Below are 7,771 nucleotides of genomic sequence, written 5' to 3' on the forward strand. Positions count from 1 at the left end.
TAAGAAAACTGCTGTAGATGGAGCTTCATTCATTAGAGAACTGTTCAAAGAATACATTCATAGGGAGCACGAACATATTAACGTCAGGAAACTATTGATGTTGAGTCGTTATTGGGTAAAAATGCAAATACAACGGTGAGAACAGGCAGAGTGGTGTCAGAGTTTGGATAGTTGGTTCGGTTGAGTGGGCTTCCAACAAATTAGATATATGTCCGGTAGCAGACCGCACGTCCGACACATTGGAAAGCATTATTCAACATGTTATCGCAAGTTCCACAATATATACAGACAGTTGGTGGGGATATGATCATCTGAATTCGTTGGGTTATAGGCATTTTTCATTTGTACACAAGATACAGTTGAAATCCTTAAAACACGTTGATACTGACGAGATTGATGATGTAAATACCAATACAATTGAAGAGGTCTGGAAACACGACAAAGACCATTTCAGACGAATTAACGGTCGCACCTCAAGATGGGAATGGTGGTCGTCGTGGCAATGATCAAGGTCGACGGCATAGCCTAACTTCCTCGACATCCAAGGCAGCCTATGTCACAAAAAGCAAGCGGGTCGTAAAACAACCAGCAAAGCAATCATTTTTGGAATAGTCATTTTAATCCCTTTTTATCAGCTTTCAGATAAGGTTATGGGTGCCAATCCACTCTTCTACGTCTGATAGAGGATTGGAAACTATCCCTTGATAAAAAATAAAGCTATTGGTGCCATCCTCATGGACCTATCAAAGGCTTTCGACTACATCAAGCACAATCTGCTTATATCTAAACTCAAAGCATAAGGATTGTACGCGAGTTCAGTGGAACTCCTTCATGGATACATTGAGGATCGTCAGCAGTAGATTAAACTAGGGTCTAAGTTTAGTTCGTGGAAAATCTCGAGGATCAATTCTTGGTTCCCTACTATTCAATATTTTATAAATGATATTTTTGACAAACTATTTTAACAGTTTTATTATGTCAAATTTTAACTACTGTCCCATCAATGGCATTTCTGTAATTTGAGAAGTACAAAGAAACTGGAAAAAATTCAAGAGAAGTTTTAGATGTGTTACTGATTACTACACCTCCCCTGTTCAACTTATTTTAAACCAAATAAAACCAAGCTTATTACATATTAATAGGAAAAAATGCATAGCAAAGGAAGCATACAGATTAATCCACAGAGAATCTCCATGCTACCTTAATGATCTCATTGATCTAAAACATAACAATTATAATACTAGGAAACATAATCAGGCTACGTTACCACACGTGAATACCACAAGGTATGGTCTCAAATCATTCCATTATGAAGCCCAACATATTAAACAGTCGGGCAAAGATGGCTATAGTCGGTAAAAATGGTGTGAATGTATTCAGTATAATTTCTTATGAAAAAGAAAAATAAAATCTCTCGCCAAAATCTGTCTGCGTACGAAGAAATTAATTTAAAGTATAGGAATCCTAAAACGTCCTCCCGGCTGACTTTGTCCGTGGTTACATTTCCACGCATCCTCGCTTTCAATGCTTTCAACATTCATTTACTTTAATGGTCAGAACTGGGAAACGCAAGCAGAACTTGGCCATCGTATTAATATGTGAGAACTTTTGGAAGGCCAATGCACGCATTTAGACTGATTTTCTTTGCCCGACAATTCACTTTATTCACTAGTATTATGTCTTTGCTATCTGTGATACTACTTTGTAATGTCTGAGTTTTTATTGTTTCTGTGAATAATTCTTAGTAAATACGATGTATCCCAACAGCTATATACATAGACTATAATTTTGTACCTAGAAGACTTGCTAGGTAGGGGATTCCCAACCACCTGCCCTCTTAACAATATTTTGTCTTTCTTATCTATTAGGCTACATGTATTTTTAAATATTTAATTGTCTTTGATAATGATATAATATGGATATTTTTAATCCTATATAATTTGTACCCAGAGAGCTTGTAGGAAGGGGATTCCCAATCACTTGCTCTCTGGTCTACATTTTATCTCTTAGCTATAATGAATCCTTTGTAAATATCATAATTGTCTGTGATAAACTTTTATAGTTTATTTATCATTATCGTATTGTGTCATAAATATAAAATCATATCTTAACTGAAATAAGTGTCTTATTATAACCATGCATGATTTGTGTACGTTTTGTTTTCCCTTTTTACTCGTTATATCCTAGTTCTTATGTTTCTTCATTTTTGTTTGTCGAAATACAAGCTACTGATAGCTTTTGTTGTAAGTAATATACATTCGACGTAAAATAAAGATGCTTGTTTATTGTATCGATTGATAAGATGACCGACCGGATGCCATCTTGGATAAGATTTTGAGAGCGGAGAAGATCCCTCTTTCAATTGTCAGACATAAAGCAATCTTTGGTCAACGTTTGAAAGGCCAATTTATGTAATTTAATGGCAAGGGAGTCGTAATTAAAAGTATTAATGCTAAAAGCTAACACATTTGGTATTTTATAAAATTATCAAACTCATTTGACAGTTATATTTTGAAAATTAAAAAGTTTCGTTTGGGTTTTTATTACCATATATTAATTATACAGCTGCCAATGGTAATGTACTCAACTAACAAACAATTATAAAATGTATAAAACGAAAGACGACCCGAACTCTGTATAAAAATTAAAGATTTAGTTTTAGGCAAAATGTTTTGTTCACTTATTTCTTAATCAATTTAGTTTTAGACAAAATGTATTATTACTTTATATCTTAATCAATTAGATTTTAATTTCTGTCTAAAGCAATATCTAGCAATATATCATAATCGTATTTCATTATCAATAACATAGATTATATTTATGTGTGCTTTGAAGGACAATAGAGACAGAGTCCATCTAAAACTATTTATCTAAATGCTGATTTCATCATAAATTATCCACTCCGGCCCGTGATCTATAAATAGATATTGTGTTGTGACAACGACCGAGGAAATTTACTGTACGTTTGGCTGACGCAATGGGTTGGGAAAATACCGCTACGTCAGCGCTATGTATAGTAACGATGTGAATACGTTAGCCAATCGTAGGTCGTACGTCGGGCGATGGTATAAATAGACTCAAGCCGGCAAACGTTCACCATTGCCACACCGTCCGGTGACCGGTAAGGAGGAAGATACGAAGACTTGAGGTAGGTGTCTGTTTATTACTTTGGTTTATTTCAGGGCACATTTCTGTATCTTTATTGCTAAACGTTTACACTACAAGGCGAGGAGTTCAGGGTTTCTTTATGTGTTATAGTGTAGTATATGGAACTGTTATTTGTAAATAACTTATTACCGTTTGATAACTTCACTATCATTCAAAATTAGAGTATTTCAAAAAAGTGTTTTGTTTATATGGGAGATACTGGTATACTACATTTGTAGGATACTATTTCATGTATATGTTATGTGATATGCGAGATTCTAGGAAAAACTGTGTTATTGCAGGAGCTGCTTAAAATGATACGAAGAACGCTGATGCTTAATCATTATATACAGGGCCGAGAAAGTCTCACGATTGACACACAACACATTTCATTTATAACCTGAAACCTTTCAACCTTTGACCCCAGAAAACATGACGTTAGAGAAACTATTCTACGTCGGCGTTTACATCACACAAAGACGCCACATCTTACCCGTCAGCGGGCTGCTGGCAAGGTGAGTTACTGCCGGTCCAAACCATCTAACAACCGGTACCGAAATAATGACTTATTGGTGTGATGATGTGTGAATACTATCTTATATGTTTAAATCATGTTGCTGTACCTACCTTATGAGAAAAATGCTAATTTTAAATTTTGAATTAGCTTAATCAATTTAAAGCACTTCAAATCGGAGTTTTCGCGCTAATACAATTTTCGTTGTCATTTTAAGAAATGCAATTAGTTAATTTTTCAAGCGGGAATATGGATTTGATTTTTTCCTTTTGTATTTCAATTGTAGCCAACGCAGATTTCTAGTTTACAAATTCTGACAGTGTATAGTTGTTTTATTACAGAGAGAGTATCACGTCCGCTATACGGAAGGGGAAAACATATTACATGTTTGGGAAGATGGCTAGACGACAAAAAATCTCTCGGTTTTGTGTATATGGTAATCAACCACCTGTGGACTCGAGCGTACACAAGCAAATGCAAATGATATACGAGACAATATGATGCTCAACATCAGGTCAAAAAGTGGGACTTGGGTGCTTCATACAATACCAATGCCATAATTCATTTTGCATTTCAACATGAATAGGAATTTTTACACTATACAGCTTATTGAGATTATAGATCCACATAAAATACTCGTAGTTTCTTCGGACTGACGTTTTATATTTTCGTATTGGTTTATATAAATAACCAATTCAGTCTACCCTGATCTCGTCTTTACATAAAGCTTAAAGACTTTCATATGGTGAACCGACATAACGGGGTTTCACCTCACGCTTAACTAATTGGTGATATATCTCGTTAATTGTGCATCTATGTTTCATTGAGTCATTTCTAAGTTGTGGTATACATGTAAATGGAGCACGTTCTTGACTTGATAGTTCCTTTTAATATAAACCATAGTGCTTTCCAATTGTATAATGTGAAGGGTTATTAAAATAGCCATACCTGCACATAAACTGCCGTGTACATTTTACAGCTTGTTGCGAGACTACTAGGCTTTGTGATACTATAAGGACGGACGTATAGTGGATATATCATAACCATGGTTTAACCAACGGTTAGGAGAACTGACAAACTTTCGTCATAAATAATGCGATGCGATATAGACTTGGTATACATGTACATTTTAAAAAAAGTCAAATTAGAAAAAAGATCAAGTCTACTAATTGTTTTTTTAAATACTGCAGAACAGGATCTCCCGAGACAGTTTTTGCAAATATAATTGAAATCGGATGAGAAATGGCTGATATATTCCAACACCGAAGAGATAAATTCTCTTTCTTTGTAAGTGTGTGTATGGGTGTGTTAAAATCAGAGTTTTGTATGGAGCTTGGGGACATGTAGAATGAAAGAGAGAAAGGGACATTTACAAAATGTAACTAATTTCTTTGTATAATTTTGACAAAAATATTCTGCTAAAAGCAGCTTTTGGAAGTGAAATGAGTTCGTCTTTTATTTAAACACTCAGTCAATATGTCAATATTGCGTACATGTATGAAACTAGATGAACAAAATTTGTATCGACAACAAACCTATCGTGATAAGCTCAATGGAGGGGATGTTAATAAGATGTTACCTCTAATCCAACAACCATCATCAGACATCATTAAGTTTTACAATTTTATCTGTATATCCAAAAATCATCTCACGTGCTTTATACAATAATATAATTAGTGTTACAACTCACTAGTCATAACTCTTGCCTATGCTCATAATAGCATATTCCTTGCAAAGAGTGTTTTCATTGCCTTAAAGTGTATTTGAAACTATCTCAAGATAAAAATGACGTAGCCGTTTGTATGGCTGTTTCGAATTGGCGCCTTCAACTGCTGCGTAATAATTGATAAGAAAAAAAATAATCCGTAATTAGTTTGTGATTTTACGAGATTGTGTGTGGTAGATTTAATAAAAATTATCCACTTTGATATATATTTTCGTTGGCGCCTTACCAAATAACCTAGTATAATGTACTCTCTTCATAAACTGTTTTGTGATGCTTACACTGGTTTCTGTGTTAGATTTACATAAACACGTACTCAAGTTAATCTAAAGTTAAATAATTATTCTTTTACACTGTGGTATGTTGTGAACTATCGTACACATTAAATTAGTCATGTCTCCATCAGCAGTTTCTGTTACTGACCAAACTTTAGCGCACGCTGTATGTTTTACTAAAAGCATGTATACCGTAGAGAAGAAGAGCGTAAACATTAACGACATCAGAGCGTATGGTTTTTAAGATAAGAAGTGGCTACAATGGAACAGTATCAACAGACGATGATGGTCAGAGATGAAATTTTTACAATTTTTAGTCTTGTGTAATTTTACATAGAAATAATAGGCTGACAATCTACGTGGAAACCTCTGGGAGAATCATCCCCATCATGAAACCCGTATTCTTGTCATTAAATGTTGTCTATAGTATCGGATGACAGCGAAGGTAAATCGTTTATTCTTTTCATTAAATGTTGTGTATAGTATCGGATGACAGCGAAGGTAAATCGTTTATTCTTGTCATTAAATGTTGTGTATAGTATCGGATGACAGCGAAGGTAAATCGTTTATTCTTGTCATTAAATGTTGTGTATAGTATCGGATGACAGCAAAGGTAAATCGGTTATTCCTGTCATTAAACATTGTGTATAGTATCGGATGACAGCGAAGGTAAATCGGTTTAGGACTGGGAAGAATTGTCTTCTAATTAGCATATCTGTATCTGATTAAATATATACCTATGCGACAATTTGTGCAATGGTAAAATTGTCTCTGGTTTGATTATAACCTGTACTTTTCCATTAGCAAATACTTAAATGACACGGCTAATTTTTATGTAAGTTTAAAAGAATTCCTTGGAATCTAGATGCGCATGAATTTCTCAAGTTTGATTTATTAATTACACCAGCAATAATCGTAGCATACGACGTTTGGTGACACTTCCTTGTGCATATTTATGACGTCAGATGCATGAATAGTGATGTCGCCCATTTCTCCGTCGTGTATATACCTAAATGTATTTATAGCGACTGCATAGTACATGTAATACTTACTTAATAGACACAGAAAGCATGTTTTATCGCATTGTAAAAACAATACTTAACCTATTTACATTCAATCTCTACTTTAACATATCAGAAACTAACCACATTGTCAGTAAAAAAGAGTTTAAACTAACCACATTGTCAGTAAAAAAGAGTTTAAACTAACCACATTGTCAGTAAAAAAGAGTCTTTGATTTACGTTACTTCACCAACCATTTATTGTATTCATAAATTCTTTAAATTTCTTTGAGTTATATATCTAGTAGAATCAATTATTGATCCTATGGATACATCATTCATTAATCTATAGTAGTTCCCAGATAATAATGAAGATCATGGTACAGCTATACACCGTCACACCGTCAGAGGTGACTTCTTATACATGTACACATATTTCATCATCATGCAGTTAGGGACAGTATATTTTTCATGTAACAAGTATCCACCCTTTTATCATATGCTGAATTTATTTCAATGGATTAAAAGGGTTTTTTAAGGAAAATAAGTCCTTATTTTCGAGGATTAACTTAATGAAAAGATTTACTCTTTGTTTCAAAAGGGTAAATTACATTCTTTGACGTGCTAAGATCACAAAATATCGAATCGAGGTCACCCCCCTACATTCTAGCAATGTGACCGCACTAGTACAATCTGACCACAGACTAATTTTGATGAATCGCCTTTTGAGCGTTTTTTACTGTTCTGAATTATTCACTACCGTTAGTGTGAATATCCTGTTCTGGCTGTCTACAAAAAATAAAAGCCTGGTATCCGCATTGATCATTTCATTAAAATTAAAGGTTTTTCGTCTCATCGAGTTGTGGATAAGATAATAGAGTTATCTCTCTTGGTATGTATACATGTATATTGTGCTTCGTGAGATGGAGTTTGTCGTACGTATTGTCTAATTTGATGAGAATACTACTACCGCAGGTTATATTGATCTAGTTATTTTGTCGTTTCCTGCTCTAATTTCTTGAATCTAAATCACATTCATTTGGTGTAGATAGTAGTTTTGATTTACTTCCAATATATAAATGTATTTCCCTTTGTATTTATTCGTCTGATT

General features: G+C 34.1%; 1 long non-coding RNA gene across 1 annotated transcript; it reads left to right on the forward strand.

Annotated features, from left to right (window-relative positions):
• The first annotated feature begins 3,023 nt into the window (after positions 1 to 3,023).
• LOC138325898 (uncharacterized) lies at positions 3,024 to 5,098 on the forward strand. Its single transcript, XR_011208836.1, has 3 exons — positions 3,024 to 3,148; positions 3,450 to 3,662; positions 4,003 to 5,098. It is a non-coding gene; the product is annotated as an uncharacterized lncRNA (long non-coding RNA).
• The last annotated feature ends 2,673 nt before the right edge of the window (positions 5,099 to 7,771 follow it).

The sequence above is a fragment of the Argopecten irradians genome, chromosome 6 (genome assembly GCF_041381155.1).
Source record: "Argopecten irradians isolate NY chromosome 6, Ai_NY, whole genome shotgun sequence".
Lineage (NCBI taxonomy): Eukaryota > Metazoa > Mollusca > Bivalvia > Pectinida > Pectinidae > Argopecten > Argopecten irradians.